The following is a 27,797-nucleotide window of genomic DNA, read 5'->3' as shown; positions in this document are numbered from 1 at the left end:
CGGACAAGAGCCTGATTAATACAAAAAATAACTAGCGAATCACCAAAATGCAAGAATGTTTGCGCATTAATTTAGTGTAAGTGGAGATCGATAGTGGATAATAATATATAATGAACTGACGATAATAAGGTCGCACAGTTGATGCTCGTGCAGCCTCTCGAGGAGAAATTACAACACTTGAGTGTTTTCCTGAATACCGTCACTACTGAAAATGACAGTAATTTCATATGACAGTACCATAAACAATTTTTTAACATTCACTTACATTTTAGATGCAATATTTAGTGTTTTTGTTCTATTTCAGCATTGAAAATCGTTCACAGCAGACCCGTAACGCGTCTCACTCACAGCAACAAGTGTGTTACTGAACAATTCAGCGTTTGAATGAATCGTTTCAATGAACGACTCAGTGACTCACTCATTAACCTGCTGCCACCTACTGGAGGTTTAGTTTCATGTTTACACATCATTTCCAACATTTCACTTTTTGTCACTTGTAATGAAGCTTGCTTATTAGTGAAATTATTGATATCACGGAATGGTAATTATTGACTTAAGCCTGGATTGGCTGTCAATATCGCAATATATATCGTTGGGTTAAAAAATATCACAATGTAATTTTTTTTCAATATCGTGCAGCCCTAGTACATAGTATCTTAACCCTTAAAGGGTTAGTTCACCCAAAATTGTTGGGTGAACTAACCCTTTAAATACACGACTGTTTTGCCAAACATTCTTACATATTCGGGTCGTTAGCGACCCGGATCTATATTTAACATGGATAGATCTCTACCTGTCTCAATAATATATAAAACTCCTGATATTAGAGTAACAATTACAGAAGGATAAAATGAAACATATTTCGTTACCTTTTGGAGCTTGGAATGAATCAGTTTGAGCAGATGTTTAATACCATCATCATATGTCCTCGTCAGAGCTTGTTTACCAGTACATTCAGCATCTGACTCATATTCGCAATCTCACGCATATTCTCCAAACTCATTTTCAACGTCATTTCAACATCAACGACAGCTTCTTGAGCACTTTCTGCAGTTAATCACTAAGCCATTTCAGGTTTTGCTGATTATAAGTATTATTGTTTTGTTTTCTGTCTGAGGTAACTATGAGTGAAACGTCACTTCATCACTGCATTTCATCCACCTTGTGGAATAAAGGTGAATTGCACCTATTTTCTCATTATTTTATCCTTGTGCAGAACCCCCCCCCCCCCCCCCCCCCCCCCCAAAAAAAAAAAAAACATATACATGCAATCTTACACACCGCGGGTCGCAAAAAAATGTGGACAACAGGCAATTATATATTTTTTTTCTTTTTTTTTCTTGTTATATTGTTTAAAATTGATTGATTGAGGAATACTAAGGTTGATGTCTAACTTTAAAAAATGAATTAGGCCCAGCATGCAATAAACCAATCAGAGTCTCATCTCCCATTCCCTTTAAAGGTCAGTTGCACTTGCATGGCAGATTTGCTATTTACATAGCGGAATTTGCAGGCAGAACGCTTCTCCAGAGAGGAATCATTTTATTTGTAATATTTAAAAGTCTGTGTGTTGATGTGTGTCCCTGGGTGTGTGATAAGAAGAGTGTATGTGCGCTGTGCACCCACCTATAGGCACATATTACTAAAGCACCCTTTAAATAACACTATTGGCTTTAGACCAGACTTTTACAAGATGTAATATAAGTCTCAGGTGTCCCCAGAGAGTGTCTGTGAAGTTTCAGATTAAAATTCCTGACAGATCATGTAATATGCCATTTGAAATAGTACATTACAAAAAAAAAAATACACTGTAGCTTAAAAGACATCTACAATTGCACTAAAAATATATTACTTGGTATATATTTAGAATTGGTGTTGTGATTTATTATTAATTGATGTGATTATTGAACTCTGGTGTATTTTGTCTGTTGTGGTCAGTGTTTTTTTATTATTTTTTTACCAATAAGCTGCAGTTTGGGGTTTTACTACAGGTAATAGGGTTTCTGAAAACAACCTGGTAAAATCAGAGTAATGCATGGCCTCAAACTGTGACCTTGCTCCCAAACAACAGTTATGATTCATGTTGCTCATTTCATATTGTGTGTTTAATTAGGGACACACACACACACACACACACACACACACACACACACACACACACAAACACAATTACTGTATATAAATGCTTGAGGATGATGTCATTTTGGTTTGTGCCTGTGTGTGTTCAGAGGGTAGGCTCCATGTATTTACTTTGTGTGTTTTTTCAGTATACTGTGGAGTTATTACTATTCTGAATATCTTTGCTCATTTGTTCATGCTTGCATGTTTTCCCGGGGGTATAAGCGTCTGTGCGTTTGGTCTTATTAGCATCTGTTTATTTATTCATGACATTTAATTCGTTGATTAGTCTGTCATCATGTACAAACCAACATGGTAATAATGAGGCGAAACGGACACGCACTCACCTGTTGACCTTGAAGGTCGAGCTGGTATCCCGCGGGTCACTGATGTAACGGCCCACGGCATCTCAGTGATTGCGGACGTTTGGTTTTATTTGCTCTCAACAACAGTTTTCTCTCGTAACAAGAGCTGAAACATCTTCTTCAGGCCTGGAAGAGCTTCAGGCGGCTCAAACTCCCTCAAAATGATCCACCATAAAGTTTTATAGCAGAATAAATCTGTGTGTGTGTGTGTGTGTGTGTGTGTGTGTGTGTGTGTGTGTGTGTGTGTGTGTGTGTGTGTGTGTGTGTGTGTGTGTGTGTGTGTGTGTGTGTGTGTGTGTGTGTGTGTGTGTGTGTGTGTGTGTGTGTGTCTGTGACTCAATCTAGCTCATTAGGTTTCAGTTTAGTCAGTGACAAACCCAAATTATCTGCCCCATAACAGCACAAACATCCCATAATAACCCAGTGACCTCTGTAGGTCTTTAATGATTTATAAATACTCTAATGCTGACATCAATAGAGATATTATCTATTGTTTTATTGTTTTAGTAAGTTGAATGATGTTAAATCAGTCAAAACAAATAACAACTTGACAACTCTTTTTTTCTACAATTAAAACTATTATTATAAAACAAAATATAATTTCAGAATCAAAAATTATAATTTATTTGTGTATAACAGTGCAGTGTTATTTTAGTATTGATTAGTGGTGTCCCCGACTAAGGATTTGCATACTCGAATCAGAATGGTCAAATGGTCATGGTTCCTCATAACAATTTAAAGCCACAATGTATAGAAAATCACACAAAGATATAGAAGAGCATGTATAAAAACATTTTGGATAAACCAAAAAAAAAAAAAAAAAGCAAATAAATAACTGCACAAAGGCAACATTGCAGACATGACTTTGTATTTCACACGTCGGCAAATTTAATTAAATTGCAGTGTGCGCAGCTCTATGTACTACAACAACATTGATGCGCCAAAAAACATTTAAAAAAAATGAATGTACAGAATTAAATTAGACTATACCTTTCTAAAACTTAAATACATCGAAATCAAGTCACAAGGTGCAGAACAGATGTTTTAAAAATACCTACAATTATTACATTTGATAACCCTGAGAGATCAATACATAAACTAAAAATAAATAAATTATTCAAAAAACGAAAGCCCCAATTGGTAACTTTGTCTTTTTAATTGCAGAGACAACAATACATGAGTGGCAGTCTTTTAGTGAAACATGTCCACAGCATCCAGAAATCAAATTAGAACCATCTGAAATGTTTTGAAATCACCTGTACTCTGCCTGTTCGTTTGAGTATTTTCAGATCTTGTGTGAGGAAAAATCCGACATTAGCCCCTTTCACACAGCAATCCTGGGAAATTGCCGGGGAATTACTAGAAAGATTTTACTGGTAAATACACAGATATGCTTTTGACAAGCAACGGCATTCTAGCTTTTTACTGGTAAGAGACCTTTCACACATCAGTAGCAAAATACTGGTCAATTCTGTGATGTCAGTCATCTTTAACTCTTTCCTTGCCAGCATTTAAAATATATATATATATATATATATATATATATATATATATATATATATATATATATATATATATATATATATATATATATATATATATGAAAGAGCTAAAACAAACATTTTATTCTAGCTTCATGCACTCTTTTTTATCGACACTTGAATATGGGTAAGTTTCATAAAAAGCAAAATTTTTAACAAAAGCTGAGAAAATAAATTTTTTTTTTGTTGTTTTTTTTTTTTTTTTTTGTCAAAGACTGTATCCAGATCAGATTCAAAAAGATGATCAAAGACAGATGGAGTAGATCAAGTCCATCAACACTCCTAATGCTTGCACAGTCATGTAGCTCGTCCTTTTATTCATTTCATTCACTAACATTAGATAGTTTTGATTTACATGATGCTTAATGATGACGATCACATTATTTTTCCTATGCCTCTACTTACGATCGCTTGTTTTACTGCCTCTTCCTCACGTGTGTTTTGGATCAGGAGATTCAGTACTCAGGAGATGTGTAATAGCGCCCACTAGCGTCTACCCGTGAAATGCTGTGTTTGGCAGGAAAGCGTTTTCTCACAAATAATGGAAAATTCTGTGTTTGGCGGGAAAAAAGTTGAACTCTTTGCCAGTGTCTTCATTTACCCGCATGAGAATAAGTGTTTTATGCTGAGTTCACTAAGTGCAATTTTAGCCCCGTTTTTGACTTTTTACCACTGTGCAGGCTGGTGGTGGTGGTGTAATGGTGTGGGGGATGTTTTCTTGGCACACTTTAGGCCCCTTAGTGCCAATTGGCCATCGTTTAAATACCACGGCCTACCTGAGCATTGTTTCTGACCATGTCCATCCCTTTATAACCACCATGTACCCATCCTCTGATGGCTACTTCCAGCAGGATAATGCACCATGTCACAAAGCTTGAATCATTTCAAATTGGTTTCTTGAACATGACAATGAGTTCACTGTACTAAAATGGCCACCACAGTCACCAGATCTCAACCCAATAGAGCATCTTTGAGATGTGGTGGAACGGGAGCTTCGTGACCTGGATGTGCATCCCACAAATCTCCATCAACTGCAAGATGCTATCCTATCAATATGGGCCAACATTTCTAAAGAATGCTTTCAGCACCTTGTTGAATCAATGCCACGTTAAATTAAGGAAGTTCTATAGGCACAAGGGGGTCAAACACAGTATTATTATGGTGTTCCTAATAATCCTTTAGGTGAGTGTAGGCTTTATTTTCTCTATCTGTTAAATTTGAACACCTATTTTGACATCGGACTGAAAGGCACAAGGGGGTGCTCAAATGGAATGTGCGTATCCAACTGCAGAGTGCAACGCTGATGAATGGAAAAGAAGACAGGAACTCAAGAGCAACACATGGAAAAAAGATTTTAATTTATCACGAACATTTAGATCATTTACCAGTAAAGACTGTATGTGTGAAAGGGGCTGTTGAGCACCCTAATATAGGTATATGGCATGATCCTCATTTCATAACACCTCTGTGAAGATTCAACTCTGAGATTGATCGAATCACGGTCCAGTTTGCGACTGTGCTCCTAAGGGCTTGCACACTTTTCCAAAAGTGGGATAAAATCTACAAGCAGGGTCGAAACATAAACATCGTGTTTATCAATAATATGCATCTAGACCGCTGAAATGGACAAGGATGGGCCGCCTCAAGAACTGCTGCTCTCGGCGCTGCACCTCTGAGCGCACGTCAGGGCCTGAAACATTTCTCTTCCACAGGCTGGATTAATGGATATTAAGCCAGGGAGCATTTACTACTTTAAAAAAAATAGGGGTCAGGAAGCGGGTCGTGTAACGTTACAATATTTTCTTTTTTGCGGTCCGATTTTGGTCGGGTGCGGGTTGTTTATACATTGACCCGCGCATCACTGACCCCTAGTATTAATAATATTTTACTTTTTTTAATTCACGTTTTATAGTTTCAATTTTCATTTTAGTAAAATTTTTAATCATTATTAGATTTTTGACCTTTTTTTAATAATAATTATTATGTTTTTATATTTCTATTTAGCTTTCATTTATTTTCTGTAATTTATTTTATTATTTTATTTTAACATAAAAAATATTTGAATGGCTATTATTCTATGGTTATACCACATGACATTTAATAAATTTATAATATATAAAAACGATATAAAATTATATAAAATTATATATTTTTTGTTTGTTAAAAAAAAAAGTCAATTAATCTCATTGATTAAAACTGAAGAATACATAAATGCATATTGCAAATTGATATTATTTATTCAGAAATGAGGCAGTTAAAATGTTGTTAGAACTAACAATAAACCCGATCACTTAAAAAGACTTTAAAGGTGGGGTAAGTCTTATTTCAAAACTGTTTTAGAAAAAGGACACGAGCCGAATGGAATAACAAACTTGTAGCCAGGTAAGCAGGTAAGGGGCGAGTCTACTATTGATGGTGAGAAGAGCGCTCGCGCTCGCTCTGTGCACGTCATTATTCAAAACACACGCGTCACACATGACGGACATTAGCCGAGAACTAGCCTAATATATGCTGCTTGACTATGCTTGTGTGTCATGTTCGCTTGTTTGTCCATTTGCGAATCGTATTGTGGCTCACTTCAGCGATGATAAAGACCCGTTCATTTCCACACCGTATGGAGCATCTAAAACCCCTCACTGTGTGCTTCAAGCATCAGCTCACAGAATGTCTCCGACAAGTAAGATACTATACTCCTAATATATGTTTGTTTCCTCTTTTCATGATCTATATAACCCTTATCCAGTCATAATTGTAATATGTCGTTAGCTGGACTGTCGTGCTTGTGTTCTATAGAGTTGTTCATGAGAACAATTTGATCACTATCTCTAATCTTGTCATAATTGTAATATGTTGTTAGTTGGACTGTCAGCTCGTGCTATTGAGTTGTTCATGAGAACAGTTTGTGTTTTTGTGATCGCTATAACTCTTATCTTGTCATAATTGTAATATGTTCGTTAGTTGGACTGTCTTGCTCGTGTTCTATCGAGTTGTTCACAAGAACGGTTTGTGTTTTTGTGATAGAAGGGATGACTTTTTCATTGAATATTCGACCTGGATTAGATACACAGATATTATGCCATAGCCGTTGATGCCTCTGGGTTACGTATGTGTGGGGCGGAGCTATCAAAATAGGGGCGAGACCCTTTTGGGAGTAGGGGCGTGCTTGTTTTGGTGATTTGAAATACCAACAACAGTTACCAGAAAGCACTTACCCCACCTTTAAGGCACAGGAGTATAAAAAAATCATAATAAGCAAAGAAACTAACTGTACAAATGTTATTTCATTCTAGAGGAAAAATAAAATGAATGAACCTCAGCAGAGAGGAAAACATAAATAATGTAGGCTACATTATTCCTCCTTTAACTTTATTTCAACCTCTATTGTGAGCTGCCTAAACACTCATATCAAAGATTTTGATGTGCTTTTAAAAAAATGCATAATGAGATCTTGTCATGTCTAATGTGCAGACAAAAAGCTGATATTTTGGGCAAAGACATAAGTATCTTTTGGAAAGCGATAGCATGGAGATTTTCATGGCACGACCCCCTGCCGCAGAGCCAGTTATTCTGAGAAAGAGAGCAGTTTCTCTCCGGCACATGCATATGTTCACATCCAGCTCATCTGAATTTCTAAACCTCCGCTTTCACCATGTGTAATTTCCACACGACTGGAGCAGCATCCCAGAACAAGCCAGAGAAGATGTTTTTTCATCATGCCATGCTAGAACTGCTGCTTGTGTGTGTGTGTGTGTGTGTGTGTGTGTGTGTGTGTGTGTGTGTGTGTGTGTGTGTGTGTGTGTGTGTGTGTGTGTGTGTGTGTGTGTGTGTGTGTGTGTGTGTGTGTGTGTGTGTGTGTGTGTGTGTGTGTGTGTGTGTGTGTGCGCGCGTGTGTTTGTATGTGCGTGTGTGTGTTAATAAATGAGCAGAGTGTTTAACCGTAACTCCCATTGACCCACAATGACCGCAACTGAATTATAATCTCATATTAGAAATGTGTAATTATCTATGAATGATGTTTAGCTCAAGTATGGCACGGTAAAAGGCACATTTGATTTCATTCTCCTCTAAACCATTAAATGAAACAAAAACTCACCGCAGCACTTTCATAAATATCCGTTTCTCTTTCCACTTGGCTGATCCATATCACACTTTCTGATTGCAATGCAAAGGAGGAAAAAAAAGAAGATAGATTTATGTAGCTAATGAACATTACAACAATATAACAGCATTAAATATTAAATATTTACAGTCAGTATTAATTTTAAAACCATATACATTTTGAGTATTGTCTTCTTAATGATTTTTAATTTTGGTCAAGAAAATATAGTTTTAAAACATCATTATATTAAGATGTTGTATGTATGTTATTAATCATAAAAATACCATCATATGTTTGCAGATATTTGGGAAGCATGCTGAGTTCACATACTCGTTTCTCTGAAAAAACAATGCTATAGGCATTGTTGATTTAAGCAATGCTGATTTTACTTTGAAATGTGCGTTCCGTGTCAGAATGTCTGTTTTTGTTTTGGTCTGTGCCAGAGGTGGACAAAGTACACATCTTCATTTCTTGAGTAAAATTAAAAGTACTATTGGTCAAATATTTCTCCGTTACAAGTGAAAGTTGTAAAAATAGATTTTTACTTAAGTAAAAGTACAGAAGTATTTGTTTTCAAAACTACTTAAGTATCAAAATTACATTTCCTTATTTATGTCAATGCATACTTTTATTATTGTTGTATAAATGCACATTATGCCATCATTGTGGTTTAAGCCAGTCAGTGATGCTCCATCCGACATATTAGCATGTGACTAACTTCAATCAGGATTTACCTAATTTACTTGTATATTATTATTATTATTATATAATATATTGTATATTATTATTACCTTGTATTTACTTGTATAAAAGTACTGTCACTGTAAGGCTGAATGCACAGATCCTATACACTGATACACAACAGTATTTTACTGTAAAATTACGTGTAATGCCATATTCTATTACTGTTTCCCCCATATAGTAATGCCGAGTTCTGACTGCACAATTTTAAAACTCATCTGGTCTCTGTTCTTTTCACACTGCATGACTATTTGGGATAGCGTTCAGTCTCTGCTGTGTTCACACTGACTGATGGATTGGCGACAGGAGGTTTCACACTGCATTACTTTCCTAGAGGAAGAACCGCTGACAGCTCTGTCCCGTCCGCAAACTACGTAAGCAAACACACCCGAGAAGTGACAAGGAAAGATCACACGTGCGTCAGACTGGAGTTATCGCGCGAGATTGGAATTGTTATTAAAAATATAAACTGCAGAAACCTTTTTATCCAAATTGTCAATGCACTGATTTGCAGCAAAAGGAAAAACAGAAAAAAAGATTATGGATGAGGAAATACACAGGGACCAATGATTGTGATCTGCAAAGAGAGTTGGAGGTAAATAAATTATTTGGCTGCTTCTGAGGCTGCTCAAGCAAATGTTTGTGCTGTTTGATATATATATATATATATATATATATATATATATATATATATATATATATATATATATATATATATATATATATATATATATATATATATATATATATATAAATACTGATATAACCCCTCCTCGAACTTCCCGCTGCTCTGTATCTCGCGCTCTCATTGGCTGTTGGTCATCGCCGATGTAATTTTGAGTCAGAACACATGCACAGCAGGATTTTGAATCATCGAGAGGTCCAGATATTTAGCATGCCAGATATCTCACGGGCGTCAGGGACTCATCAGCGATGCTCTCGGATCGCGTCTTTGATCGTTCCCGCTGCGTGATTGTCAATCATGTGAATGCGCAATGATTTGCCTATGATTTTGGGCATTTGTCTGCGATTCCGCAAAACCCGTTGGCGAGTCAAAAATGGGGCTAAAATCAGGCAGTGTGAACTCAGTGTAAGGGTACATACTGTTAAACAACTAAAAGGCTTTACTGTAGGATTTTTACAGTTAATATATATATATATATATATATATATATATATATATATATATATATATATATATATATATATATATATATATATATATATATATATATTTATATATATTATATATATTATATATATATATATATATATATATATATATATATATATATATATATAGTGGATTGATTCATGATTCGGATCGCCAATGTCACGTGATTTCAGCAGTTTGGCAGTTTGACACGCGATCCAAATCATGAATCAATCTGCTGATTCATGACCGTTTGAATCTTTATTTGAGGTTTGAAAACAAACGCGGAAAGGAAGACAATGCTGAATAAAATCTTAGTTTTTGCTATTTTTGGACCAAAATGTATTTTCAATGCGTCAAGAGATTCTAACTAACTAACTGATGTCACATATGGGCGACTCTAATGATGTTTTATTCTCTTTCTGGACATGAACAGTATAGTAGCACTTGGATACGCTCTCGGACTAAATCTAAAATATCAGAATATATAAAAATATAACTAAAAAAAATATATAACTGTCTTCCGGAGATGAACGGAGGTCTTACGGGTGTGGAACGACATTAGAGTCATTAATGACATAAATTTCATTTTTGGATAAACTAACCCTTTAAGGTTGCCTAAGATTTCTGTCTGCAGTATCTTCTGCTCTCAGCGCTTCCACTGGTTACGGTGAAGCTGCTTCTGGACGTCTGCCTGCTTGTGAGTGTAATGGACTTTAACTGGTTCCAAAGCCTCATGGGACACCAGAACCAATTGAGAGTGTGTTGAGGAATCCAGCGAACGAACCATCTTTAGAGTTTAATGAGGACCCAGGGGACGATGACAGCGGCACTGCAGCCAATCAAAAGCTGTAAAACTCACCTGCTGCTACAGTGATGAAAACACGACACTGGAGCACAAACTCATCATTACAATGACACTCACTGCTCCTTCTCATATGAGGCACATGTGAGGGGAAAATAGACAGTGTATGACGAGTGTGAGCAGACGTTTATCTGGCGTGTAACTCAGTTAAGGTAAAACCAGTGCTCATGTTCTGTGTGTTTTTATTTTTATTGGTTGATGGATTTGCCAGTCATCAGTGTCAGATTAAACAGACAGGCAGCTGAAGTTACATTTGCGTGTAGAAGAACAAACTGAGCTCGAACAGCTGACATACTGAAAAAATGAAACAGATGAAATGAAATGATTACCTTTTAAAGGATTGAACTATTATAACTAAGATAATGTAACTAAGATAAAAATGTTCACAAATATTTACATGGCAAGTATATATTGGGTCCTATTTGAAAGATCTAATCCGATGATAGTTTTTGTGCGCACAAAACCCTAAATAACGACTTATATAGCGATGGCCGATAAAAAAATTAAATAAAAAAACGCTTCTTAAAGCTTTGAACCATTATGAATCAGTGTATCGGTTCGGAGCGCCAAAGTCACATGATTTCAGCAGTTTGCCGGTTTGACACGCGATCCAAATCATGAATCGATACGCTGATTCATAACACTACGAGGCTTCAGGATGCGGTGTTTTGAAATCGGCCATCACTATATGTCGCTATTAAGTTGTTGTTGTTTTTTTTGTGCACAAAAACTATTCTAGTCACTTAATAAGATAGTGAGATGGATCTTTAGTGCCTTTTTGGGTCTTGGGAGAGGAAATGACATTGTGGCCAATGGAGGTCTTTCTGGGCAATCAGATTTCAACAAAAATATCTTAATTTTTGTTCTGAAGATAAACAGAGGTATTACGGGTCTGGAATGGCATGAGGGAGTAATTCATGACCAAATTTTTATTTTTGGATGAACTAACCCTTTAAGAATGGAACAAAAAAAATTTTTGGCACGTGAGGCATATAGACCAAAAGGGTTGTCTCATCTCCCCTTCACTTTATTACCAGTTGCGCTTGCACCATGAAAAAATTTGCTATTTACATGGCGGAATTTGCGAGCAGAAAGGCTAAACACTTCTCCAGAGAGGAATCCTTTTATTTTTAATATTTAAAAATGTCTGTTTGCTGCTGCGCATCCCTGTGTGTGTGATAAGCAGAGTGTATGCGTGTTGTAAAGAATTTGAGTAAATGCAATTAGTTACTGTACTTAAGTATTTTTTTGGCCACTTTGTAGTTTTACTGACTTATATTTGCAACATTTACTCTCTACTTGACTACATTTATGAATAAGTAAATGTACTTTTTACTCCAATACATTGGTGATGAGTAATACAATTACACATTGCATTTCGCATGGCACCTAACTTTTTCTGCAGCAGTTTGTTTTTGATATTGCTGTCTAAGGGCATCGAAGGTACTATATCTTGTGTGATTTGCCTTTACTCACCCCAACTTGTCAACAAAGCTACTTTTTGCGATTGAGAGTAGACAATTGAGAATCACGAGTTGTTTGATTTTTGAGATGAGGTCATGACTGCAGCCGGTGTTGAGGCCGAAACCAGCACATCCAATGCAAGTTGACTATTTAATTTGAATTAACATTATTTTATTTATATGCTATATCGACAAGATCTTTTTGAAAGATATTGGTTTACTTATGGCCTTTTTGTGCACTTGAGCTTCACCGAGACTTGTGAGTTTTAGACGTTTAAGAGGCTGTTGTGTCGACCTTGATTTATTGCAGTATTGAGGTGTTAGCAAATTTCGGTCCACTAGAGGGCGCCTATTCATAACAAAGGCGTAGTTTGATGACGCCAAGTTTGAGCGCAGTATCTTGGGACATGTGGTCTTCACCTCACAGCCGGTGGAAAATAGGACTCGGGCAGAAATCATGTTCATGGATACGGTTATTAACATTGCTGTAGTGTGAAGCAGAGCAGGACCGAGTGTTGTGTAGCTGAGCACGGGCGCTGGAGCGATTGTTATACAAACACACGTCTCGCGAGTACCGGGACTTTTATTATGACGGGATGGGACACAGTCGCCGGGTGCCCACACTTTCATGTTTCCGGTCATTATTATAAGGTAAAGCAGCGCTTTTTATCATATTAAATACATTTAAGTGTGTTTTAAACGATGTTATGACGTTACTCTGTGCGTTTGCTCGGCGCTGCTGTGACATGTTCACACTGCTAAGAGAAAAGCGCTTCTGCAGAATAAAAACGAGGGTAACGCAGATATGACGCTATTGACAGGCGACTCGCTCAAACGCTACACTGACACGTCCCGGGTCCTTGATTAAAATAGCAATTTTCTCACAATTTACAAATAGTTGGAAACATTTGGGATATTGTAAAGTACTCAACTGAACAAAATATATAACACTGGCCTAGTGGATTTTGGATATTTTACTGCAAAAATACTACATGGTGCACCTTTAAGTTTTAGTTTTATTTTAGAACATAAACATGTCTAATCTAATATTACAAATCAATAGTTTCATTTTTTTTACTGGCGTGTCTCTTAGGGTGGTCTCGGTTTCGGTACGCTTTCAAACGAACTCTGGAGCGGTTTGTTTGTGGTGAGAACGTGATCTGACCTCGAACAGAACCAACTGCAAAAGAGTGATGTGGATTTTGTCATGTGCCTGCATTTTGGCTCATTTCAACTGGTTCGGACCAAAGCAATCAGTGTGGTGTGAAAAGGAACCAAAAAAGCTGAAAAATGTAACTATGTATAATTGTTTGCCCTTGGTTCGGTCCTAATGAACCGAACTACAGATGTGAAAGCACTCTTAGGTGTTCTCTAGTTAGTGCCTCAACATTCAGTAAGAGTAAAATACTTAAGTATTATTAATATCAGATACTCTTAAGACTTTTACTCAAATCTGTACATTTATTCAAGTATGGTTTCCAGGTACTCTTTACATCTCTCCTTTAAATAACACACACACACACACACACACACACACACACACACACACACACACACACACACACACACACACACACACACACACACACACACACACACACACACACACACACACACACACACACACACACACAAATCTTTGATATTGACTTTAGACCAGGTTTTTGTTGGTCAATGGCGTAGTTGATTTCAGTTGCTACTTCAAAATAGCAATGCACCAACAATGTGCCTGAACACACCTGAACAATGAATGGGAGTGAGTGCATTTGCTACAACGTGGCACTGAATGTGAAAATTATAACTGTGTCGGTCTGAAACGAGCAAAAACCACTTGAGTCGTGCATGGTGTCACATTGCGCCAGGTGTATGATAGGGCCCTAAATGTGAGAATGATGAAGCAGATACACTGAAATAGTAAACTTTTTTTTTATTATTATTTTTTTTACTGTTTTTATTTTTTCAATATATATTTATTTTTAACTTTGTACATACATATGCATATTTGTTTATTGAATTAAACTTAATTATGTCAAGCAGGCTTTGGATTCACATTGGATTAGTGAGTTATGTTGGTTAGATTGAGTTGAGCTGTATGTGAAGCTGGATTGAGTTATTGATTTGAGTTCATTTAAATTGAATTGTGTTATGTCGGGTTGAGTTGAATTATGCATTGGGGAGACACATTATCACACATTACCCAAGATGAACTGTAATTTGCTGGGATGAGCTGAACTGAATTAAGTCATATTGAGTTTTGTTGAGCTGAATTTTGTTAAAGGTGGGGTAAGTGCTTTCTGGTAACCGTTGTTGATATGTCAAATCACCAAAACAAACACGCCCCTACCCCCAAAAGGGGAGTCTCGCCCCTATTTTGATAGCTCCGCCCCACACATACGTAACCCAGGCAACGGCTATGGCATAATCCAGGTCGAATATTCAATGAAAAAGTCATCCCTTCTATCACAAAAACACAAACCGTTCTCATGAACAACTCGATAGAACACGAGCGGACAGTCCAGCTAACAACATATTACAATTATGACTGGATGGGTAATATAGATGACAAGAGGATATATTAGGAGTATAGTATCTTACCTGTCGGACACATTTTGTGAGCTGATGCTTGAAATCTTGAGGGGATTTAGATGCTCCATACGGTGTGGAAATGAATGGGTCTTTATCATCGCTGAAGCGACCGACAATACGATCGCAAATGGACAAACAAGCGAGCATGACACACGAGCATATTCAAGCAAAAGCCAGCATATATTAGTTCTTTCTTGGCTAATGTCCGTCCTGTGTGACTGGTTTGCTTGAATAATGACGTGCACTGAGCCCCTCTTCTCTCTTCACACCAGACATGCCCCTTACCTGCTGATTGGCTACAAGTTTGTTATTCCACTCGGCCCAAGTCCTTTTTCTAAAACAGTTTTGAAATAACACTTACCCTACCTTTAAGTAGTGTTGGTTTGAGATGATCTTTTGGAATGTGGGGGTGAATATGCATTTGACAGACAATTGTATTCAAAGCTGAATTTTATTGAGTTGCTGTTTTTTGTGATAACCAGCAGTATCTGATTTTTATTTTATGCTAAGTAATAATCACACTAATCTAAAGAGATCATTTAAATCCAATATAATCTCATGGTAATGTTTATCAACAGTACGAGTGTGAAATCTCGTGGAATGGATACGCCAAAATGAGTTTTGGCATGCAAATGCTACACAGTTCCCTTTCAGTCGGTCACGTTCGACGTACGTCAGAACTGAACCGACGAATGGGATCTTACTTTAGAGACCAATCCTACTTCGAGCATCTAACAACGAGCCAATGAAATTTGGCATGCGATCACGCATTCCACGCTCCGCCCCGCAGCGCGGGTATAAATAGGAAGTGGAATGGTAGATCAGCGCTTTCTACTTCGGAGCCGAACAGTCTTCATTGCTGTTTCTACGAAGAGCTTTCTGACTACGAGTCGTGAATATCCTGTGAAAGAGTTTGCCAGTGCGGGTGATACGGCGCGTCAGCGAGAGACCGTCCACTTCAGTGATAGAGTGTACAAAGAGCTTTGGTTCGCTGAGCGTTTCCTTACACACACACATTACAGTTGGTTCGCTGGGCGCTCATACATACATATCACTGAGAGCTCACGCAGGCTTGCACTATCGAACTGCGTGGAGCCGCGGTCATCTCCCTGAGTGCTTCAGCACTAAAAGAGCAAAACTTCCATTCACAAAAGAGCAACACGGTTTGACCCTGCGTCTTTTTCAAGATGTCATTCAAGCCGTGTGTTTCTGGGTGCGGTCGATTTCTGTCCCCGCTTGACGGACACGTTCGTTGTCTCTCGTGTCTGGGCGCACAGCACGCTGAGGCTGCGTTCGTGGATGAGACATGTTCCCATTGCGGGAATATGTCCATTGCAGTGTTGCGGTCCCGTCTCCAGTACCTCAGAAGAGGTGGAACACCATCGTCCATCCCCCGATCTAGTGGTCCTCCAGCTGCAAAGCAGAGGGCTACTACTTTGGCTGATGACCTTGGTGGGGACCTGAGGGTGTCGGTCAGGGTAAACCCGACGGGTCTCACGGCTCCTCGGGCCCCTCCCCCCTCCACTGTACCGGTGGAGCTTCCGGAAGGGCGCGCTGACCTCCCACGTGGAGCGCCAGTCGTCTCTTTTGGGGCTCCGGCGGAGGACCAGATGTCGGTTGCTGCATCGGGGGATGAGCTAATGGGTTCCGAGGATGAAGACTCGGCTGCGTTGCCCCCTTCGGGTGTGACAGCGTTGCCCGAGTCTGACCCGGAACTTACGGCTATGCTTGCCCGGGCCGCCGCAAGTGTCGGGCTTGAGTGGAACCCTCCACCACGTCCCGAACCTTCGCGGCTGGATGATTGGTTTCTCGGGACGGGTCGCGCTGGTTCTCAGCGTCCCGCCCCGGTGCCTTTCTTCCCGGAAGTGCATCAGGAGCTCACGAAGTCCTGGGTAGCGCCGTATAGCGTACGCCAGCGATCGACTGACTCCTCCATCCTCACCACTCTCGATGGTGGTGCAGCTAAGGGCTACGAGGGGATCCCTCCAGTCGAGCGGTCGGTTGCGATGCACCTGTGTCCTAAGACCGCTGCGGACTGGAGGCACGCCCCGCGTCTCCCCTCCCGGGCGTGTAAGTTCTCGTCCGGCTTGACGGGCAAGGCTTACGCAGCCTGCGGAGAAGCTGCATCAGCTTTGCATGCCATGGCGCTCCTGCAGGTCCACCAGGCCAAAGCGCTCATGGAACTGCACGAGGGTGGTTCTGACCAGGCAGTTATGCAGGAACTGCGAGCCGCGACGGACCTCGCCCTCCGGGCGACGAAAGTCACGGCCCGCTCCCTGGGTCGGGCGATGTCCACCTTGGTGGTCCAGGAACGCCACCTGTGGCTGAACCTGACAGACATGCGGGATTCGGACAAGGTTCGGTTTCTAAACGCCCCTGTCTGTCAGGCCGGCCTCTTCGGCGACGCCATCGAGGACTTTGCCCAGCAGTTCTCGGTGGCCAAGAAGCAGACGGAGGCCATCAAAAACATCCTGCCCCGGCGGCCCGCTGCTGCCTCCACCCAGCCGCCCGGGGCAGCCCCCCAGTCTGCTCGTCGCCGAGGGCGTCCTCCAGCGTCCGCCTCCGCCCCTGCCAAGCCCAAGCAGCAGCCTCCACCCGCGAAGCAGGGCGCCGGACGCAAGGGGGCCGCCCAACCCGTCCAAGGGCCCGCCAAACCTGCCGGCAAGCGTAAGGGGAAGCGGCCCTGAGACGGGCAGCCCAGGGAGAAGAGGAGCTGCTCTGAGGGAGATGATGTCCGCATCCCTCCCACCCCCCCGGAGGAGGACCGGGGGGGCAACACTGGTCACAACATCTCTGCCGCTGGCTCTCCGGAGTCCAGCGGTACCCACATTTTCACCAAAAGAGCAATTTCCTCTCTCTCTGGGCCCCAAGAGGGTCAGGTTGGCAGTGTGCGACGCCCACGGGCCTTGTCACTCCTTTCCTACCCTCCCGTCGCCAGGGGGCAGCTGTGTGGGCCTCGAGGACGCCCCCGGGCCTTCTCACCCACACACTGCCTCTCTTGTGAGCACTCAGTCAACACTCCGGGCCGCCCACGGGCCTTCCGGGTCGGGGCTGAGTGCTTCACTTCCCTGCCTCCGGGCAGTGGACAGCAGAGTGGGCTCCGAGGACGCCCCCGGGCCTTCTCACCCACTCTCTGTCCAAACCAGGAGTGCTCAGGCAACACTACGGGCCGCCTCCGGGCCTCCCGAGTCGGGCCAGAGTACTCCGCTTCGCTGCCCCACCCCGGGCACGTCTGTGGTGCCGTTGGTCCCGCTTGTACGGTCTCTGGGGGCCTGGCTAGGTCTCCCCAGGCCGTCTCGCTGGCTCATCCGTACCATCAGACTCGGCTACGCGATTCAGTTCGCACGCCGGCCACCCAAGTACAAGGGCATCCTCTTCACCTCCGTGCGAAGCAGCGATGCTCAAGTCTTGCGGTCAGAGATCGAGGTCCTACTGGCGAAGGACGCGATCGAGCCGGTTCCTCCAGCCGATATGAAGACGGGGTTTTACAGCCCCTACTTCATTGTGCCCAAGAAAGGGGGTGGGTTACGGCCAATCCTGGACCTGCGAGTTCTGAATCGGGCCCTGCACAAGCTCCCGTTCAGGATGTTGACGCAGAAACGCATTTTCCAATGCATCCGTCCCCAGGATTGGTTTGCAGCGATCGACCTGAAGGACGCGTACTTCCATGTGTCTATTCTCCCTCGACACAGACCGTTCCTACGCTTTGCGTTCGAGGGGAAAGCATATCAGTACAAGGTCCTGCCCTTCGGGCTGTCCCTGTCGCCCCGCGTCTTTACGAAGGTCGCGGAGGCAGCCATTGTTCCACTCAGAGAACGCGGCGTTCGGATTCTCAACTACCTCGACGATTGGCTGATCCTAGCCCAGTCGAAGGACCAGTTGTGCGAACACAGGGACCTGGTGCTCAGTCACCTCAGCCAGTTGGGCCTTCGGGTCAACCGAGAGAAGAGCAAACTCTGTCCCACACAGAGGATCTCTTATCTCGGTATGGAGCTGGACTCGGTCAACCGGACGGCGCGCCTCACCGAGGAGCGAGTCCAGTCGGTGTTGAACTGCTTGAATATGTTCAAGAGCAGGACAGCGGTCCCACTGAAATTCTTTCAGAGGCTCCTGGGGCATATGGCATCTGCAGCCGCGGTCACGCCGCTCGGATTGCTTCATATGAGACCGCTTCAACGCTGGCTCAATGGCCGAGTCCCGAGGTGGGCGTGGCAGAGCGGTCAGTACCGGGTCCCAGTGACTCCTTACTGCCGCCAAACCTTCAGCCCGTGGTCCAGCACTTCGTTTCTCCGGGCCGGGGTGCCCCTAGAACAAGTGTCCAGGCATGCTGTGCTATTCACGGATGCCTCCACCACGGGCTGGGGGGCCACGTACAACGGGCATGCAGTTGCTGGTCTGTGGAAAAAAAAAAAAAAAAAAGAGGGGGCCGCAATTGCATTGGCATATCAATTGCCTCGAGTTACTGGCAGTACATCTGGCACTCCGCCGCCTCAAGGGGCCGCTGCGTGGCAAGCATGTACTGGTCCGTACGGACAGCACCACGGCCGTTGCGTACATCAACCGTCAGGGTGGTCTACGCTCCCGTCGTCTGCTCCAACTCGCCCGCCACCTCCTCCTGTGGAGTCAGAAGCAGCTGAGGTCGCTTCGGGCCATTCATGTCCCTGGTGTGCTGAACCAGACAGCCGACGAGCTCTCTCGTCAGCCGACACCTCCGGGAGAGTGGCGACTCCACCCCCAGGCGGTCCAGCTGATATGGGACCAGTTCGGAGCCGCACAGGTCGACCTGTTTGCCTCTCCGGACTCGACCCATTGCCAGTGGTACTATTCCCTGACCGGGGGTACCCTCGGCACAGATGCACTGGCGCACAGCTGGCCCCGGGACCTACGCAAGTATGCGTTCCCCCCAGTGAGCCTTCTTGCACAGACTCTGTGCAAGGTCAGGGAGGACGAGGAGCAGGTCTTGTTAGTTGCGCCGTATTGGCCCAACCGGACCTGGTTCCCAGAACTCACACTCCTCGCGACAGCCCCTCCTTGGCCGATTCCCCTGAGGAAGGACCTTCTTTCTCAGGGACGGGGCACGCTATGGCACCCGCGTCCAGACCTCTGGAATCTTCATGTCTGGTCCCTGGACGGGACGCGGAGGTTCTAGATGGACTACCACAAGCTGTCGTAGATACCATCGCTTCAGCTAGAGCCCCCTCTACGAGGCGCCTCTATGCTCTGAAGTGGAACCTGTTCGTTGAGTGGTGCGCTTCCCGCCGGGAAGACCCCCGAAGGTGTTCGATCAGTGTCGTGCTTTCCTTCCTGCAAGATGGGTTGGAGAGAAGGCTGTCTCCCTCCACCCTCAAGGTATATGCTGCAGCAATAGCAGCGTACCATGATGTAGTAGAAGGTAAGTCCGTGGGGAAGCACAACCTAATCGTCAGGTTCCTCAGAGGTGCGAGGAGACTAAATCCTCCTCGTCCATCCTCGATACCCTCTTGGGACTTAGCTCTAGTGCTCCGAGCACTTCAGAGCCCTCCCTTCGAGCCCTTGGCGTCTTGTGAGTTGAAAATCTTGTCAATGAAGACAGTGCTCCTGACGGCATTGGCCTCGATCAAGAGGGTAGGGGACCTGCATGCACTTTCGGTCAACGAATCGTGCCTAGAGTTCGGGCCAGGTAACTCTCACGTCGTCCTGAGACCCCGGCCCGGATATGTGCCCAAGGTTCCTACCACTCCCTTCCGGGATCAGGTGGTGAACCTGCAAGCGCTGCCTTCGGAGGAGGCAGACCCAGCCCTGGCTTTGCTGTGTCCGGTCCGCGCTCTTCGCGCTTACGTTGACCGGACCCAAAGCCTTCGGACCTCAGAGCAACTCTTCGTCTGTTACGGAGGCCAGCAGAAGGGAAAGGCTGTCTCCAAGCAGAGGTTAGCCCACTGGATAGTGGATGCTATAGTCTTGGCCTACCAGTCCCAAGACGTGCCTTGCCCGTTCGGTGTAAGAGCTCACTCCACTCGGAGTGTTGCTTCTTCCTGGGCGCTGGCTCAAGGCGCCTCGCTGACAGACATATGTAGAGCTGCGGGCTGGGCGACACCTAACACGTTTGCTAGATTCTATAGCTTACGTGTAGAGCCGGTATCTTCCCGCATCCTCGCCCCCAGTGGCCAGGAGCGCTAAGTGCCCGTTCTAAGTGTCGGCTTGCGAAACGCCACTCCCGCCCTCTGGGCCGGATACGTGCGTCTATTGTCTCCAGTTGTGTTCCCCGGGAAACCGGCTAACCCTGTCGAGCTCCTCCGTCACCCCTCCGGTGTCAGACGTTGCGGACCGTCTGACGCCAGGCCTGCACCCGTATGCTTGTGAAACGTGGCTGTAGGCTGGGTTCCATATGTAGCGGTTCCCTCACGGCAACCCCATATGTGTATTCTTCCACGGTATCAGCTACCCTTCGGGCTAGCCCCGTGTCTTTCCCTCGACAGAGCCCGCTCTGTCGTCTCTGGGCGTGTTCTTTCCCCCCTTCAATCAGGCTGGAACCACCCCAGAGACTGCCATATGTTGCACTACCCTGCCAGGTTAGTCCTTATGTGTATTCTGCCACCTCTCCTTCCCTGAAGGACGTGGCCCCGCAGCGTACCCTCTCTCTCAAGTACGAGGTAGGCACGCTTCCCAGCGTTATCCAATAGTCATTCTGAGTGGGTCTTGCAGAAACAGCAGTGACTGTACTCCCTGCTTGGAGCCCTGACTTCCGTACCATACTAGACGGTGCAGTGCGCTCAAGCAGGACGCTGGAAGGGCCAGCATCCTGGCGTTTTCCATAGGGATCCCATTCGTCGGTTCAGTTCTGACGTACGTCGAACGTGACCGACTGAAAGGGAACGTCTCGGTTACGTATGTAACCCTCGTTCCCTGAAGGAGGGAACGGAGACGTACGTCCCGTCGCCAGATGCTGTGCTTCCGCTGGGAGTCCGGTCACCTTTCGGCTCCTCAGTAGGAAAAGCGCTGATCTACCATTCCACTTCCTATTTATACCCGCGCTGCGGGGCGGAGCGTGGAATGCGTGATCGCATGCCAAATTTCATTGGCTCGTTGTTAGATGCTCGAAGTAGGATTGGTCTCTAAAGTAAGATCCCATTCGTCGGTTCAGTTCTGACGTACGTCTCCGTTCCCTCCTTCAGGGAACGAGGGTTACATACGTAACCGAGACGTTTTTCGCGTGCATATGATACGCACTTTATAGTGTGCATATGACACACTCTTGATTAGGATTAGGGTGGTGGGGTGGGGGGTTCGTATGTATAATACACCATAAAGTGCATATCATATGCACGCCAAAACTGATTTTGCCGTATACATTCCATGAGATTGCACACTCGGATTATCTATACGCATTTCCGTGGGATCTGGCTCTCAAATCACACAAGATGCTCATGCGGAAAAACATACAGGGGCAAAAAAGTTGTACTAATTATGAGTTATATGCAAGTAGAGGTTTGTTTAATTTATAAAGATATAATAAATACTTTAATTTTATGAATAACACACAACACTGAAACATACAAACCTTTGGTTCTAAATATGTTTGTAATATACTCCCGTTCAAAGTGTCAATAATATTTTTAAGATGTTTATGAAATAATTATCATCAAGACTACATTTATTTAATCAAAAATACAGTAAAACATTAATATTGTGAAATATCATTGCAATAACTTAAAATAACTGTTTTGTGAATATTTAAAATGTAATTTATTCCTGTGATCAAAGCTGTATTTTCTGCATCATTACTGCAGTCTTCAGTGTCAAATCATCCTTAAGAAATAATACTAATATGCTGTTTTTCTGCTCAAGAAATATTTTGGATTATTATTATTGTTGAAAATAGTTGTGCTAATTAATATCTTTGTGGAAACCGTGATCATTTTCATGATTATTTGATGAATAGAAAGTTCAAAAGAAAATAATTAGTTTGAAATAGAATTTTGAATGAATCAATGTAATAATTTATTTACTGGCATGTTTGATTAGTTTAATTAATTCATCATCATTGTAGAATAAAAGTATTCCTCCTGATTAATAAAACAATTTGACACTATATTTGCACTTATCTGTCCTTGCCGTAAGCATTTAAACCACATATGAAAACACTGCAGAGCACACACACAATGCATCAGAGAACAATCACAGTCTCATATAAACTCATAGAAATATTCTTCTTTCACTCTCTAAATGAATCTACGGCTTTTCCCAGATTGTCAGCTGTCCAATAATCTCTGACCTTTCAGACGCCTGCAGTTCAATTACTCGCCAAACGAATGGTTTGCACGTTGATGGCATGATGAACTTTACGGCGGCGTATTTCCTCATTTCCTCCACTGACTGATTCCTGAGATTAGACTGATGGGATGAGTGAAGGGGAAACCGATTTCACAAGTGTCACGTTTGTGTGCTTTTGTTTTTCAGCTCCTGAGTCCTCAGGATCTTCGCCAGGACTTTCAGAGGTAACACGCAGTCTCTTCTGTGCATGTGTGCATGTGTAAGCGTGTTCTACTACGAGCCAATCTGCTGACAGTGTGCAGGTCTAGCGCTTCACCAGCAAAACCATCTTGCACACACACACACGCACGTGTGTCTAGTTTGCCGATTGTGAAATCATTGTGCTGAGCTTTTGTTCTCTCTAAATCTTGACCATCCAATCAGAACCGTCGCTGAGCTGTGACTGACAGTGATGAATGCCCGCCCACTCCCATCAGCTCTGTTAGCAGGAGCAGAGCATGCTGGCAGCAACTTGACAAATACGCCGGCACTTCATTAATACAAACTCTGAGGAAACAAACAAAGGCAAACAGAACTATTTTATACACCTACAGCACGATCCATCAGCTAGGAGAAAGATCCGCTTATTCTTCACACAGCTTACAGTGTGTGTGTGTGTGTGTGTGTGTGTGTGTGTGTGTGTGTGTGTGTGTGTGTGTGTGTGTGTGTGTGTGTGTGTGTATGTGTGCCCTTGTTTATATTACATTGTGGGGACCAAATGTCCCCATAAGGATAGTAAAACCTGAGATCACCTACATTGTGCCAGCCAGCGGTCTCCACTTTTCAAAAGACTTATAAATCATACAGGATGATGTTTTTTGAAAATGTAAAAATGCAGAATGTTTCTTGTGATAGGTATGTTTTGGGGCAGGGGAAGTGTAGGGGGATAGAATATACAGTTTGTACGGTATAAAAAACATTACTTCTATGTAGAGTCCCCACAAAAAGTGTGTGTGTGTGTGTGTGTGTGTGTGTGTGTGTGTGTGTGTGTGTGTGTGTGTGTGTGTGTGTGTGTGTGTGTGTGTGTTTGTGTGTATGGTCCAGGTAAACCCTATGTAATGAGAACAAAATGTCCCCACGAAGATACAATATCTGAAATCCTTGTCCGTGTGAGGACATTATTTAGTTTTCATAAGGAAACAGCTAATACATCTAAATTGTTTTTTGAAAATTGAAAAATGCATGTTTAGGGTTAGGGGATGTAAAGTCAAAGGCATAACTAGTAGATTTGTCTAGTGTTGTAACTAGTAGATTTGTCTATGCTGGTTAGGTATTTTTTAAACCATGACAGCTGGCTTGAGCTGGTTTATGCTGGTCCTTTGATGGTCATGAGCAAGTTTAAGCTTGTCCTAAGATGGAGCTAGTTTCTTAGGACCAGCACTTGACCAGTTTAAACCAGTTCATGACCAGCTAAGGCCTAGCTTAAACCAGCTCATATAGGATGTATCCGAAACCTGGAAATTGCTGCCTTCGGAGGACATATTTGAAGGCAGGAAGGCATCAAGCAATATCCGAATCTATTGTTTGCTTCACTTCCTGTCTCCTGAGAGACCTTCACCTGATCGATTTTTGAAGGCAGCATACATGTATCCTTCACTGCCTTATATATCCCACAATCCTGTGCTTTCCATTGTGTGACAGTTGAGCTGGGGGTAAAAAGATGGTGTATGAAAGTTGCGCTTGCTAGTCAGTTTGTGTGTAAATGTATGTTTTTTTAAAGAGTATTTTTCCCTTCTTTCACTTTTAGCAAGAAATGACTAATGTAGTAATTAAATGTGTGTTTAGTTCTCACTCAACAGAGACATAAGCTCATGTTAGAGACACACATGGGTTTTACTTCTTATAAGACCACATTGGGCTTCATGTTCCAGTCACACACATTACGAGACACCATCATAAGCTGCTCAGAAATCTGGCCTACGAACACAGAGCTCACACGGTGTAATTGTGTTATCAAAACAATTGCTGTAGGATCCACTGCATTGACCTCCTTAGCCCAAAGTATACTCCAGCCTCCCAGGTTCTGCGACCGTCGCGCACATCCACGTGATGTCATTTCAGGCAGTGTGCAACCCAATGTTTGTGTCCATGCAGATGGTGAAAATAGAACAGCGCATAATTTAACCTCTTACACTCCTTGCCATTTTTGGGATTTCCATCTGGATTTGGCCTACTCAAATTGAAAAGCTTCCCATACACACAAACAGTGCACTAAGTTCAAAAATGTGGTGTCATGAAACCCTTTAAAGTTACATAAAACACTGCTAAAAGTCACAAACATGTAAGTATATGTTGTCTAAGCTGTAATACCCCCCCAAAAAAGTAGGCGCTTTTTGATTTTTTCCCCATAAATTATTTTTTGAAAGTGTGTAACTCAGGCCCTGTGTGCTCTAGGAACCTGCAGACAGTTTGGGCAGTTTCCACTAAATTACAGAAAATAGTGGAAAAAAGAAGTTTGTCTGTGTCATGAGCCCCTTTCACACTGCACGTCAGACCCGCAATATTCCCGGAACATTGCCGGGTCGCCTTCTGTGTGAAAGCAACCACGTCCCGGGATTGATTACCGAATTTGACCCGGGTCGGGGACCTAGTAATATTACGAGATTCGACCCGGGACGAGCGCTGTGTGAACAAAAGCCGAAACTAATGCCACAACGTGTACGTAGTTATCGTGCGACTCCTAGAGCTTGTTTTTTCAATAATACAACCCTGCAGTGCTAGAAGAGCTAGTCGGTGTTTTAAACGCAGAGAGTGTTCATATACAAAAGAAACTAAAATTAAACAAGCAGAAACGTGCGCAAACTGGACACAAGTCGAGACCACGGAGCTCCTTACTATCCGCGCTGAAGCTGAGATCGCTCGCCATTATACGTCACATCAGGATGTCACGTGTCAACTCGACCCGGGACCGTTAAGCATTGTGTGTGAAAGTGCACATATTACGGTATTTCGCTGGCAGTGTGAATGGACCTAAAATCTAGCGGCCCGGGAACAAATGCCGGGTCGCAATTATCCGTGTATTTGCCGGAATCGCAGTGTGAAAGGGGCTATGTTTTATGACAGATTTACTCTAATGGGTCTGAAGGGATGACCCCCCTTTTTTTCACTTTCCCCCCTCCCCTGACCCTGCTACTGCCCTCCACCACCCCTCCCACCACCATATACAGTGATATAAATGCAAAATTCCAGTGCCATTAAATTAATTATACATGCTGGAAACATCCAAACTGTCTGCAGCGTCCTAGAGCAAACAGGGCCTCAGTTAACACAGTTTCAAAAATGAATTTATATATAAAAATCAAAAAGTGCCAAATTGTTGGGGGGGTTATAACAGCTTAGACAACATATACTTACATGTTTATCACTTTTAGCAGTGTTTTATGTAACTTTAAAGGGTTTCCTGTAAAATGACACCAACATTTTTAACCTAGACCACTGTATGTGTGTATGGGAAGCTTTTCAATTTGGGCAGGCCAGAATCCAGGCGGAAATGGCACCAGAGTAATTTAGTGTAAATACATTACTCTGTTAAAACAAATGCCAAAGTGATGCATATCTCCAGAAAGAAGAGACTCTAAGCTTTCAAATGGTACCACATATGACAGCATAGCTCCTCCACAGACATTTAAAATGAAAAGTATATACATGACGATGTCATTCCCGTCCCTGCACGGGTCCTCAGAGTTTAAGATGTGAATGTGAGTGTGTCTTTCCAAGCTCACAGCCAAAGGAGTATACTTTAAAAGGCTTGCATACTCAAATGTGCACTAGATGGAACAGAAAGCGAAAAATAAGGTATTTTTCCCCTCTGACCTTTGACGCTGTCGCTTGTTGAGTGTCTCTGAAGATCTGTGAAATGAGTTTCATGTGTGATTCAGCGCTACATTTATTTCATTATGATTCAGATCAGATAATTTGCCTTTTGGATGCTCGCTGATTTTGATTTCGTCTGTGTTTGCAGAGCAGAAATCGGGTGATTGTTTGGGGTGTCGTGTGTTCGGGTTTGTGAGTTCAGCTTCTCTCTCAATAGGCCCAATTATGTTTTAATTACTGGGATTCACCCAGCCGGAGTTCAAAGTCTCTCTCTCTCTCTCTCTCTCTCTCTCTCTCTCTCTCTCTCTCTCTCTCTCTCTCTCTCTCTCTCTCTCTCTCTCTCTCTCTCTCTCTCTCTCTCTCTCTCTCTCTCTCTCTCACACACACACTCACATACACACACAACACAAACACACAAACAAACACACCACACTGGTTGTTGCCGTATTAATGAATTATAATGTGGTCTAAGCATTCTTCCTGTTGGAGTGAGATGAGCTGTTTAATACCTGCCAGACAGACTTTATTAATGAAGCTTTAATCTGACCAGCACGTTTGTGACGCTGAGCTCATAAATATCATTGACAGCCGTGATTAGACCTCATCAATACAGCCCATAACTCTCAGTGCAATTAACAGAGTGTGTGTGTGTGTGTGTGTGTGTGTGTGTGTGTGTGTGTGTGTGTGTGTGTGTGTGTGTGTGTGTGTGTGTGTGTGTGTGTGTGTGTGTGTGTGTGTGTGTGTGTGTGTTTCTTGCTTTCTTT

General features: G+C 42.9%; 1 protein-coding gene across 28 annotated transcripts in view; it reads left to right on the top strand.

Annotated features, from left to right (window-relative positions):
* The window catches only part of LOC137055698 (receptor-type tyrosine-protein phosphatase delta), a 633,917-nt gene that overhangs the window by 365,654 nt on the left and 240,466 nt on the right, over window positions 1–27,797 (top strand). For all 28 annotated transcript variants that reach the window (XM_067430762.1, XM_067430433.1, XM_067430164.1 and 25 more), the window contains exon 7: window positions 23,368–23,405. The gene's annotated coding sequence lies outside the window, so the exon portion shown is untranslated. The remainder of the gene's footprint in view (window positions 1–23,367; window positions 23,406–27,797) is intronic.

Source organism: Pseudorasbora parva, chromosome 1 (genome assembly GCF_024679245.1).
Source record: "Pseudorasbora parva isolate DD20220531a chromosome 1, ASM2467924v1, whole genome shotgun sequence".
In the NCBI taxonomy this organism is placed as follows: Eukaryota; Metazoa; Chordata; class Actinopteri; order Cypriniformes; family Gobionidae; genus Pseudorasbora; species Pseudorasbora parva.
The sequence above is the reverse complement of the archived record's forward strand: the minus strand, read 5'-3'. Positions and strand labels throughout refer to the sequence as shown.